Raw genomic sequence first — 13,413 nt, 5'->3', positions numbered from 1 at the left:
TGGTTTTGTATGTCGACGGCAGCATCTTCATGGGGAGGCTATGTGTGTGTATGTGTATACTGGTATATACAGTTGTAGATATTTATGTGTGGATACTTGTATGTTTGGCCATATTCCTAAGTTCTTGTGTTGGTGTCAGGATCTGTGTATGTGTGTGGTGGCGTAAGTGAGTGTTTGTGCAGGGGAGGGCCTGGGCTGTGGAGTTAGGGGTCTTCTCTTTGCTCCCGACAGATGGCCCAGCAAATGAGGCCCCCTCTGCCACCTGCCTGATGCACTCCCTAGGGCTCTGCTTCCTCCCTCCAGTCCTGCTGGCAGCCCTAAGCTGTTTCCTCCCTCCCTCGCTTCCCCCTGACATCTGCCCTCCTTGGCTGGTGTGTGGAGAAGATGGTGTTAGGGAAGAGCTGACTTGCAGGGCAGGCCTAGCCTCCACCCACTTTGGCAAGGCCAGGGAGTAGGGTGGGGGCTCTAAGTTTTGTTCTGTCTATGTGCATGTGTGTATGTGCACCTGTGTGTGATCATATGTGTGCATGTGCATGTCTGGGACCACAGCAGGGAGGTGCAGCCTGCAGCCATCTCCTGCGCCTGGGCTTTGTCGTCAGGACTCTGTCGTCAGGGTGGCAGGCAGCCCAGGATAGCAAGCCTGTGCTTTGCAGACAAAAATGCCAGATGGTGAGGATAGGGGGTGTTTCTGGCCTGGCTGCCAAGGGCAAGGAGGCTTCTGGGCTCTGGAGAGCAGGCCTGTGAGGCTCACATGGGCTGCTGTGGTTTTTTGTTTTGTTTTGTTTTTGCATGTGAAGACGTCATGTTTTTTGCATATTTCAGGAGGCATTTCCCTTTGGATTTCGATCAGCTTGCTAAAAAAAAAAAAAATATGGCCTTCAAGTTCCAGCCATTTTGATGTAAGAAGAATGCAGTTTTCTGCAAGGCAGACAAAGCACTTATTTTAAACAGAAAGTATATATTTATCTATTAGCTCTAACAGCATCACCAAAGTGGGCAGTGGAGAGACTCGGCTTCTGGATCACCAGTGAGCCCCAGGGCGGCCTGGGGTAGATCTATTCCTTCTAGCAAATGGAGGCATCTAAACTGGGCGTCCTATTCTAAACTGGATCCATCCTGGATGATTACCACACGCTGTGGTGGGACCAAGCTTGTAGGGCAGGCAGGCAGGCAGGCATCAGACTGGGCTCTGCTTGGCCCACTGCCACCAGCACGGTGCTACTCTGGAGAAAGCCCGGTGCTTTGTCCATGAGAATAACCCTTAAGCGGCGTACCTGTTGGCAGGGAAATGTGAGAGAGCCCATGCTGCCTGAGTGGCCCGAGTGACGTGAGGCCTGGCTGATGCCTGCTTGGAAGCACAGCTGGAATAATAGGGAAAAGGAAGCACAAGACTGCAAGGGAAACTGGTGACCTCTCACAGAAACAGCCAGTCTCCTGCCTCTGGCAGCCACTCCCTGTGCCTGCTCCTAGACTCTAGAGACTCTTGATGGTTTCATGTTGAATAAGGGTCCAAATCCCTCATCTGGGTGGTCCAGGCCGTGCAATTTATCATCTATCACTCCACCTTTTTAATGTGCTCTAGGCTCTAAATAACATTTGTCTTTTTTTAAAGCTAGGAAATATTGGGGCAAAAGAGATGGCCCAGTGGGTAAAATACTTGCTACACAAGCTTGAGGACCTGAGTTTTGACCTCAGCACCCTCATAAAAGCCAGATGTGGCCATGCACACCTGTAACTCTGGTGCTGTGGGGCGTGGAGACAGGAGGATGGCTGGAGCTCACTGCCCAGACAGCCTAACTGAAGAAGCTGGTGAGCTCCAGGCTCAGTGGGAGACCCTGTTTCTACGATACCGGCAGGGAGTGGCAGAGTGCAGCATCCCAGGATCCCCCTCTGGTCTTGCACATGCACACATGGGTACTTCCACCCATGCATGTTCACAAACACACACGTACACCACATACACACATATGACAAACAAGCCCCAATCTCCCCAAATCTTAGGAAATATTTTTTCTTCTTTCCTTTTTTCTTTCTTTCTTTCTTTCTTTCTTTCTTTCTTTCTTTCTTTCTTTCTTTCTTTCTTTCTTTCTTTCTTTCTTTCTTTCTTTCTTTCTTTCCTCTCTCTCTATTTCTTTCTTTTCTTTCCCCTCTCCCTCTCCCTCCCCCCCTCTCTCTTTTCTTTTTTTTTTAAAAGATGGTTTCTCTATGAAGCACTGACTGTTCTGGAACTCGCTGGACTTGAACTCACAGAAATCTGCCTGTCTCTGCATCCAGATGCTGGGACTAAAGGTGTGTGCTGCCACTCCTGGCCAGGAACTATTTCTTGACAAGCTATTGTAGCAGCAGCAGATAAGACAGAGAACAAGGTAAACATCACTCAGGCTGTGTCCTCTGGACATGAAGCCTGTCTCGTACCTTGCATTTCTTCATGCCCAAGTCCTCTTTCTTCTGGTTTCTCTAAACATTCCCTCCATTCTCCCCCCGTGTTCCTCTCATGGGCTCTGGACACAAAAGCCCCACATTATTCGTTATTCTTGCCTGAAATACCAACTTTGTCTCCCTGGAGGTCTGAGGAGACGGTTGGAGATTTCGTGCCCATCCTGGCACAGAACATCAGTCCTGGCGTGTGGGAGGTATCCTGTTTGCTCAGATGCTAGCTTCCTTGGTACAGATGTGATTCCCAGTCTGGAAATAACTTGATCTACTTGTGTTTTTACTGTCATGGCAGGGTGAGCGTTTGTGGTGTGTGTCCCTGTATGTGTTGAAGGACACTGGCCTGTCCCATGGGTGTGGACCCTGCACATTAAAAGGGCATAGCCCAAATCCACCAGGAATCAAGAGAGATGGAGTTGGAAGTCTTTAGCCTTCACGCACTCCCAGAGGTTATTCTCCTGTGACCAGCCACCTCGAACATGGCTTTCCTTGTGACTGTCTTGTGTGAGTCCTTGCCAAAGCTCCTTTTGTTACTCCCCCTTTCTCTTTACAACCCTACTCTGGTAGAATCCATTTCTGTCCCAGTGGGAACAGCAGAGAAGCCAGTGGTCCTGAACTGGGCATATGCTGGGTGCTGAGGTTGGAGGAACGGCAGAAGCCAGATGCCTCGTGCCAGAAGCTCCCATCCTAAATGAGAGATGTGAAAACAGAGATGGAGAGAACTTTGCTAATACTTCAGTACTGACCAGTCAGTTTGCTAGTTGGAGCCCTGGGATGAGAGGCCTTCCTACCAGAAAACTCCTATTCATCCTTCAAGGTGCAGCTCAGAAGCCGTCAACGCTTTGAGTTGAGGAGTGGATTTAACTGAAATGAACTTACAAAGGAAGGGAGCTGGGATAGCCTCTTATGTCTGGGTTATGGGGAATGATGTGATGAGGTGAGTATGTGTATTTGGGGTGGTGTGTGTGTGTGTGTGTGTGTGTGTGTGTGTGTGTGTGTGTGTGCCTGCGTGCACATGCAGGGGAGGGGATAATGGAGATGACATTTGAAGGCAGATGGGCTTATGTCATCTGAACATTGACATCATCAAGAGCCTTGAACGTTGTCCTCCTGTGAAGTGACGGGAGCCCCTGCTTTACACAGCCCTGCAGTTTCGGAAGACTCCTTTAGTGTTAGCATGGAGGACCGTGTTGAGCACAGACACAGAGCAGTGCTCCAAGGGAGATGTGCTAGGAGGTGGAACTGACAGGTTTGGTGACCATGTGAGATGTTTGGATAGGGGAGATGGGGATGGACGTGTTCAGGTTCTTTGGCTGTTGGCGGCTTACATCTCCTCATGTAATGTGTCTGAGGATGGAGCTGGGAAATGGCTCAGCTGCAAAAGTATTTGCCATGGAAGCATGAGGATCTGATTTTATCTCTAGAACCCGCATTTTTAAAAAAGCCAGGAGTGATGGCACATGCTTGTAATCCTAGCAGGGGAAATGGAGACAGGCAGGTCTATGGTGCTCACTATCTAGTCAGCCTAGCCGAATTGCTAAGTTCCAGGCCAGTAAGAAGTCTTGTCTCAGAAAAAAAAAATGGACTGGGTTAGGGGGATGGCTTAATTGGTAAGGGGCTTGCTGAGCAAGTGTGAGGACTTGAATCCAGCCTTCAGGACTCTTGTGAAAAGCTGGGCAGGGTTAGCGCATGCCCGAATCTCAGCCCTGGTGAAGTGGAGACAGGGGGGCAGCTGAGGTGCTGTGATTGGCCAGCCTAGCCAAACTGACGTGTTTCAGAGTCAGTGACAGAGCCCTTGCCTCACTCCAGTCTTCTACACCTGCGAGCGGCACAAAAGCATGATCCAAGAACGAGTTCATCTTTTTGAAGGAACTGAGGTCTTACAAGCACTCAGAAATTCCCCTCATACAACTCCATTCTTGGACCGTGTTCTGATGCATGACCAAAGCAACTTATAAAAGGAAACGTTTATTTTGAGGCTTACAGTTCCAGACTGTTAGAGTCCATGATCATCGTGGCAGGGAGCATGGCAGCAGGCAGGCATGGTGCTGGAGCAGTAGCTGAGAGCTACATCCTGATCTGTAAGGTGAAGAAGGAGAAAGAGACAATTAATCAGGGGTGGCGTGGGCTTTTGAAACATCAGTGACACACTTCATCCAACAGGGCCTCACTTCCTAATCCTTCTTAAATAGTTCCACCAACTGGGGACCAGGCCCAATGTATGGGCCTGTGTGTGTGTGTGTGTGGGCATTTTCATCCAAATGACCACAAATGGTGGCTACGGGTCCCTTAGGTGTCTTTTCTGTCCACAGATGTGAGAGGGGGGCAGATGTAGATGTCAACCTTTTCCCTACATCCACCCCAAAGACACACACACACACACCTGTCACACACACACACACACACACACACACACACACTCCTATCACACACACACACACACACCTGTCACACACACACACACACCTGTCACACACACACACACACACACACACACACCTATCAGACACCACACGCTACTGAATACCATATACCACAGACCACCCTACACTCACACCCAGCTACCATATACATGCACACATACTCACACCCACCCACATAACACATGCACTCACACCATTTCCTCAAGGCAGTTGTGTGCTTAAGTATCTTCACTGAGGGATTGTGAAGAAGTGATTTATATTTTAAAAATATGATAAGATTAGATTCTTTCCTTCATTCCTTCCTTTTCCCCTATCCTCCTTGCCTTCCCTTGCCTTCCCTTCCTCCTCTCTTGGGAGGAGGGTCACTTGTTTTGGGGGGTCCTAAAGAAGTTCTCTTGGCCTCCTTTGCCCTCACACAGCTGCTTCACGGAGCAATCACACAGAACTGCCACAGAACTGTGGAGGCTGTCACACAACCTCTGGCAGGCTGTCACACTTGGTTGCTGCTCTTCACTGGTGGTTAGGTCCAGACTTGGGGGAGGAGGTTAATCCCAAGTCCTCTGTGGAGAAAAAAGGTCACACTGTATTTGTGCATTCACCTAAGTGACTAGGCCTGAAAGCCCAGCCAGAGAGGCCGCTGGATTGAGAGATACTTCAGTCACCGAGGCTCTCCTTTGGGAGCACAGAATAGCTGACCTTTCAGTGGCAGGGTAGAAGCCTGTAGGCATTAGGTTCGTTAGTAGAGAAGTCCCAGGAGGAGAGGCGGAGTCAGCAGAGTTGGGTGATGTTGGTAGAGAGCAACCTCTGTCCTGAAGTGGAAGGCAACAGTGCATGAAACCCTTGCTGGAATTACTAAGCATTGTCGTCATGTCATGAACCACACTGGAGATAGTCCCCTAGGGCCTCAACCCTAGAGCACTGCCTGGGAGCCGGGAATCCTGGGCTTGAGTCTGGTTCCTGTTTTACTGTCTGGGTAACTTGAACAGCAGGTACCTCTCTTTGTGTCTGGCCCTCATTTCATCTTTGTGAAATGTGGAGAAGAACCTGGGGAGGCAGCTGGGGACCTCACAATTTCCCCTTGCTATTAGGATGCTCCACTCTTTATGAGCATCTGTGCAGAACCCCACCTGGCCTAGGCATTGTGGCTTGGGGGTCTGAGGAAATGCCCTGCCTTCACCGAGCAGTAATACCTGCTCCTAGGATTAAATGTGAGAAGAGATCTACCGGAAGGTGTCCAGAGGTCGGTGTGCTGAGAGCGTCACCTAAGGATACTACTCTAGCAACAGAGGAGGGAGGGCCTCTTGGAAGTTGAGTGTGGGAAGGGTCACAGGAGACTTCCCAGAAGAAGTGGCCTAATGTACGGGCTGGACTTTGATGGCAGGGAGGCTAGAAGGAATTTCTATTTCTAGAGTTGAAAAAATGGTTTTTGGGGCATGTGGGGGAACCAAAGAGGACTTGATTCTGCAATGCAGGAAGGAAAATGACAGGCGGTGGAAGGCCTTGGAGCAGCACTAAGTCTTATATCCCCCTGCCTGAGGGGCATTCAGGCCACCTTTCCTGAGGCTGTTGCTTAACCACATAGTGGCTTCGGGTGTGCCTTGCTCTGCATCTCCTTTGCATACCCTAAAAATGAAGATAGACACAAAGGTTGTAGATAACTGGGACTCACTGAGTTAATGCCTATAAATGTTCAGCACGGTGCCTCACATGTGACAGTTAGGGCTCAGTAAACACTGGCTGCTATCATGTTGTTAATACCGATGACAGAGTTACTGAGAACTTACTGTCCCCAGGCACTGAGTATCACATTCTAATAATAATTAACACATTCTAATAGTAGTTCTGCAAGAAAAGAAGCTCCATCAACTCCATCAACTTTATAGACATCTGGGGCTCAGAGAGGTCAGATAACTGACTCAGGGCCACCCACACAGGTAGGGAATAGTAGAGGCACAATTGGACCCCAGGTATCTGTGTCTTGTCCGCTCTGCTCTCTTGGAATTAGTATTGAGTTTCAGAAAGAGGGTCTGAGTGGGTACTAGAAAGAGGGGTGTGAGTAGAGGAAGCACTCCGGGGCGTATTTCTCAGCTAAGCTGGGGCCTCTGCAGAAGATGCAGAGCTGGGGAGTGGGCAGGAATACCACACACCTGCTTTAGCAGGAATTTCCTGGATGGGTGTGAATTCAGGCTGCAAGATCACCAGATCAGACCAAGCTCAGGGATGGGGTCAGAGAGAGAGGAAGAGGATTCTGGAGCTGGGGGGACTCATCTGGAGATGAGCTGGGAGGACTCGTCTGGCCAGCTTCGGGAGGTGCTGGGCAAAGTGACCCTTTGGATATTACAAGGGCACGTTTTCAGATCTCTAGAGTTTTCCAGGTTTGGGGGAGCCTCTGACTCCAACATTCCACAGATACTTCAGTGAAGATCGAGCGCCATGGGACTCTTTCTCCAAAGTTTTATGATCAAATGAGCCTTGGAAACTGCAGCTCTGTTCCCATTTAGAGGTTGCTGTCAGAGTCATTCGTGGTCTCTCAGGCCTGGCTGTGCTCATGGGCTACCATAGATTAATTCTGCCAGGATCGACTCCAGGTTCTGGAAAATGAGGCAAGAGGGTTATTACCATCCTGTGTAAGCGGTCTCAACACGGCACCTGCAGATGAGGTATCTACACAGCACAGATCTCTCCCTTGGAGGTTGGGATACATCTGAGGATGTCATCTGTGGGACACATTCCATTATCACCAGTCCCTGAAGAGGAGGATTAGGCTCCAGGTACCCACAGAGATCACTTCCTTGTAGCTAGCTTTCTCTGCCCCATCTTTCATCTTCATCCCCTTGGTGCCCTTCCGGGACCATCTTTCAGGTCTACCAACCCTTGCATCTGCTTATTTCAGAGAGATCGAGTTCTTTCTGCCCTTGAGGAGGCCTGCAGTGCACCGAAGCTGAAGGCTTTGAGAGATCTTGAAATGAGGGACTTCACTAGTTTTGCCTCCTGTTGCTTATTTCTCAAGGCTGGGAGGCTTAAACCCCAGCCTTTTTGTGTTGAATGATTCCTAGAGGTTGGAAGGCTGAGCTCTGGATGCCAGCTGCTGGATTGGCTCTGGCAAGGTTCCTCTTCTTGGCTTGCAGATGGCCAGCTCCTGGCTGTGACCTCACAGGAAGAAAGCAGAGGGAATGTAAGCAGTGCCTCTCCTGTTATCCTTAAGAGGACGCTAATCCTACCAAAAGGGCTCCACCCTCATGACCTAATCATTTCCCATATGTGTTTTTTTGGGGAATGCATTCACTCAGTCTGGAGCACAAGGAAAATTGTTTGTCCTTAACACAGCTTTTTACAAACTTGAGTGGATCCATTTTGTGGAGAATCAGTATCTAACCTCGCAGTTGACAGTTACAGCGGGGAGTGAACAGCAGCGCCCTCTCCTGGCAGCGCAGGGTTAGGACTTGCGCTTCTCCACAGATGATGAATGGGCTCCCCACTCTCCTCACCTGTGAACTGCAGAAAATAATATCAACACCCAAAGAGCTAACGTACCGTGAAAATCTCAAGTAAGCTAGAGAAGGTTATGCAAATATGCAGAGCGGCTTGTCTCAGTGGTGGAAGTGGCGGGGTGCGCCAAATATAAGGACCTGAGCTCACTGTGTCAAGTCTGAGTCCTTTCTTCTGGGGACTGGGGATAGGAGTGTTTTCATCTACTAGTGTTCTCAAAAGGAGATGCTTCCTCCTCTGCGCCCATCATTTGCCCACTGCAGATCTGAAATAGTTGCCCAGAGGAAGGGCAGGAACGGGTTTGACGCCAGCGCATCCATCTTGGACTGTCCTTATCTCATTTTCACGGTCACCGGAGACAGCCAGGGAAGATAACCAGATGTTCCAGCATCCCCCTCATTCGCTCTCTCTGGCTCGCTCTATCTTTTTTTGTAAATTGAATTTAGAGGGCCCGTTTCTTAGCAACAGCAGCAGTATGTGGATCCAAAGTACTCCTCAGCCATTGCAGTGTTCAGATGAGCCTCTCTTTACAGGCTGCAAATTGAGACCTACACCAGGACCGATAGGAGAGACAGCCTGAGACCTGCAGTCCAGAGCTGAATTTAGGAGGGGGAGAATTCCCAAAGAACTGGGAGCGTAGGGGCTGTTAGGACTGTCCTTGTGACGTGGTGCTGGATGTGTTGCTTGGCTAGAGACCTGTACCTGCTGGCTCTAGCTGTATCCTGGGAAAGCCACCATCCTGGGAGGCGTGGCTTCCGAAAGAGCCCTGGATAAAATCTCACATCTAGCTGTAATGCCACTGTGACGTTACCGTGTGCAAGCCATGAGACCTTTCTAAGCACCCCCTTATACACCTGTCATGTAGGCAGGATTGCCTGCTTTGCCAAGCTCAGGAACAAAAGATCCCCAGCCAGCAGAAGTTCAGCAGACCGTGGAAATGATGGCCAAGCCAGAGGTCCTGCATCTTTCTTTCTCTAGTCTGCCGTGCTTCCTTCCCTTCTCTGGAGGAAGGAAAACCAGATGCTGGAAGGGTGAACACATTACCTGCAGCAAGTCTTTGGGATGCCTTCAGCCTTGTAGGAAAAAAAAAATAAGGTGGGAAGGGTAAGAGGAGGAGAAAGGCTGCCTGCTTGGACCTGAGTCAAAACAATGCATGTGCACCAGAACCACAAAAAGACAGAGTACAAAGAGCCTTTAAGCCCTTTTATGTGAATATCTATCCGTGTCCGAATCAGTGGCTATAGAGGCTGCAAGCTCATGGCCCACAGGTCGGATGTGGCAGTCATGGTGACTTTTAATTTGTGGAATTAGTTGCTAACAGTTAATAATGAGAGGATTTCATATAAAAGTCCTTTGAATAACCACAATGATCCATGTGATCACTTCACTCAGCTGAGCAGGGGCTGCTCCATTAGAATGGGACAGGTACCAGGCAGTGGTGGTGCACGCTTTTAATCCCAGCACTCAGGAGGCAGAGGCAGGCAGATCTCTGTGAGTTCGAGGCCAGCCTGATCTACAAAGTGAGTTCCAGGGCATCCAGGGCTACACAAAGAAACCCTGTTTCAAATGGGGGGGCAGGTGCTGTGGTCCCTTTGTTCATTTCTTATCTGTCTGGTCCTCAAAGGCACCCAAACTTGCAATCCCTGATGTACCAGTAATCTCTTCCACGCGAACAAAATAAGGATGCTAACAAAAACCTACCCCAAATCTTCATTCCTTAAGATGGCATCCAGTCATGCCTGTGAAGTGCCTGGCATGTGTCAGGGGTTAAAAATATCTGCGTGGAGGCTGGGGAGATTGCTCAATCAGTAAAGTGCTTCTCACACAAGTGTGAGGGTCTGAGTTTGGGTCCCCAGCACCCACACAAAAAACCCAAAGGTGGTGGCAGTGGCTTGTGTTTATAACCCCAGTTCTGGAAGTGGTGCGAGGAGCCAGGAGCATCCCTGAAGTTCACTGTTCATCAGTTTAGCCAAACCAGTGAGCTCCAGGGCCAGCAAGAGATCTTGTCTGTGATGGTTTGAATGTGGTTGCTCCCCATAGGCTTGTATATTTGAATGCTTGGTCCTTAGTTGGGGGAACTATTAGGGAGCAGTTATTAGGTGTGGTCTTGTTGGAGGAGGTGTGTCACTGGGAGTGGGCTCAAGCTCTTCCCAGTTAGCTTGCGCTTGCTCTCTCTCTCTCTCTCTCTCTCTCTCTCTCTCTCTCTCTCTCTCTCTCTCTCTCTCTCTGAAGTGGCGAGTCCCAATAAATGTTTTCTTTTGTAAGTCACCTTGGTCATGGTGTCTCAGCACATCAATAGAAAAGTTAAGTAAGACCATGTCTTAAAAAATAACATGGAGAGAGATTGAAGGAGATGCCCAACATCAACCTTTGGCCTTCCACACAGTGCTCCCACGTGTGCATATGCCCTCACGCGTATGCATGCGCACCCATGAACATGTACACAACTGCAACACAAATACACATACACAAAGGTATTAGTTTCCACCCGCCTTTTACAACTTTCAGGAGTTTGTGCCATTTGTATTACTGGCCAACCACAGGAGACCAAAACGGGTCTGTCTACAAGACACCTTTGTTTAATCACTGTGCTCATGACCTTGGTGCTGCTGTGTTCAGATCCTTACAGGAACAATTCAAGGGAGGAAAGACTTATTTTGTTCACAGTTCTGGAGCTGTCGTTCACTCATGGGCAGGAAGCAGAACGGAGCAGTAAAAGGAAGACGCCAGGGCAAGATACAGCTCCTGTCTTAGTTGCTTTTCTCTTGATGTGATAAAACACCATGAGCAAGGCAGCTTATGGAAGAAAGGGTTTATTGGGGGCTTATGGCTTCAGAACTTTAGGGTCTATGATGGTGGAGGGGGGGGAAGAAGGCGGCAGGCAGCGGGAGGAGTGGCTGGGAACTCTCATCTTGAAACACTCAGGCACTCCTCTGGGTTCCATCCTCCAGCAAGCCCGGTAAAACTTCTGAGCAAAGCAACTCCAGTCAACCACGAGGAGCTCTGGGGAGAGGAGGGGGGGCGTTAACGCAGCAGGAGGAGGGAGATGGATGCTGTGAGGTGAGCTTTGCTTGTCAACTTGACACAATCTAGAATCACTTGGGTAGAGTCTCAATGAGGAACTGCCTAGATCAAATTGGTCCGTAAGCATGCCTGTTGGAGGGTCGTCTTGATTAGTCTAATGTGGGAAAATGAGTGGCATCATTCCCGAGGCAGGGGGTCCTGAACCATGTAAGAGCAAAGAAATTGAGCTGAGCACAAGCAAGCAAGCAAATGGTCATGCGTGCATCCATTTACTTCTGGTATTGACTGCAGATGTGATGTGACCAACTGAAGTTTTTGCCTTGACTTCCCCACACTGATGGACTGTAACTTGGAACTGTAAGCTGAAACAAACCACTTTCTCCGCTAAGTTCCTTTTCATGAGGGTTTCCCCCCCTACTACTACATAGCAATAGCCATGAAGCTGAGACAAGTGCCCTGGCCTAGTAAGTGGGGGTCTCAGTGGGTTACCCATAGCACCTGCCATGGCTCACCATGTACACTTTACAGTCAAACTTCATCTTCATATCCAGTGAAGGTTGCCTAGTTAGAGGAGCATTTCTGTAATTCTGTGGTCCCAAGTCCGAAGAGAGTTTCCGAGGGGTTAATAGAGTAAGTCACAGTCCCCACTGCAGCAGCTGGTCTCAAGGCAACACTGATTTTTTTCTTTTAACTCCTCCTCTCCCCCTCCCCCTTTTTCTTCATTACCTTTTTTTTTTGGTTTGTTTGTTTGTTTGTTTTGAGACAGGGTTTCTCTGTGTAGTTTTGTGCCTTTCCTGGAACTCACTTGGTAGCCCAGGCTGGCCTCGAACTCACAGAGATTCGCCTGGCTCTGCCTCCCGAGTGCTGGGATTAAAGGCGTTCGCCACCACCGTCCGGCTTTCATTACCTTCTTTGTCTACTTCTTGCTTCAGGCTTTTCTTGTCCTTGGTTGGAATGTCTGCTGACCTGGGTAGCTTTCCTGGTGTATGACACAGCCACTCACCTATAATGACTCTGAGATCCTCATCACCACACCCTTACCAAAGCTGCAGTTGACTATTTGCAGGTAATGCCAGGCTTAGGGATCCCTAGAAACCCCAGGAGAGTGTCTAGATTCCAGATCAGTTTCTCCACACTGCCATCAAGTGATGCCAAACTCCATTTCCTGTTAGATGATCAAGGATCATTATTCTTGGCCACGTGGTAATCCATTCTGTGCCTGCTGATTCACTCACCCAAACAGCAATGACAGTAGCTCTCTTGGTGACAGTCTGTATTTTTTGGTGTGTATAACTGATGGTGGTTAATGCCATCATGGTTTCTCTCCTTCCGGGAAAACCAACATGTGCCTGATACTGAAGTGACTGCAGTGCCTGGCTAGGTTTTCACAGCGGATGACCCAAGTGTATGTTAATGTATGATTCCAAGCTCTTCACACTTTGGGTCACTCCCCAAAGCCCATTCACATGCCTGTGCCCCAGACTTGCCCTGGTCTTTAATTGTGTTCTTTCAAACTCTTCACTCAGAAGCTACACCATTTATCAAATCCCATTGGTCAGTGGCTATTCCTACCTCATCTCTCTGAATTTTCCCCTTATTCCAGTAGTTCTCAACCTCCTGTGGGTTGCCATCCATTTGGGGATTGAATGACCCTTTCACAGGGGTCACCTAAGACCATTGGAAAACGCAGATATTTATATTACAATTCACAACAGTACCAACATTACATTTATAAAGGAACAATGAACGTAATCTTATGGTTGGGGGGGGGGTCACCACAACATGAGGAACTGTATTAAAGGGTCACAGGATTAGGAAGGTTGAGAACTGTTGCTCTATTTGGAGGATTTCAGGGCCCCTTGAGGAGGTCTGTAGTGTGGCAACGTTCACTGTATTAGCATCTATGGACCAAACTGGAGTCTTTGCTCCTTCATAAGTTGCTACATCAGGGCATGGGTGTGAGCTAAGGAGATCATTGGAGAAAACATTTGGTGACATCGAGTATGTGCAAGCTGTCTGGTTAGCGATTTCTTATCAGGGTTTT

At 49.0% G+C, this 13,413-nt stretch overlaps 1 protein-coding gene and 1 long non-coding RNA gene across 2 annotated transcripts in view; both read left to right on the top strand.

The window, feature by feature from the left end:
• The window catches only part of Rps24 (ribosomal protein S24), a 146,660-nt gene that overhangs the window by 90,783 nt on the left and 42,464 nt on the right, over nucleotides 1–13,413 (top strand). The window lies entirely within an intron of this gene.
• LOC121832236 (uncharacterized) overlaps nucleotides 1–13,413 on the top strand; it is a 30,622-nt gene that overhangs the window by 344 nt on the left and 16,865 nt on the right. The window lies entirely within an intron of this gene.

This window comes from Peromyscus maniculatus, chromosome 9 (genome assembly GCF_049852395.1).
Source record: "Peromyscus maniculatus bairdii isolate BWxNUB_F1_BW_parent chromosome 9, HU_Pman_BW_mat_3.1, whole genome shotgun sequence".
Taxonomy (NCBI): domain Eukaryota; kingdom Metazoa; phylum Chordata; class Mammalia; order Rodentia; family Cricetidae; genus Peromyscus; species Peromyscus maniculatus.
Note: the sequence above shows the minus strand (reverse complement) of the source record. Positions and strands in the feature narration are given on the sequence as shown.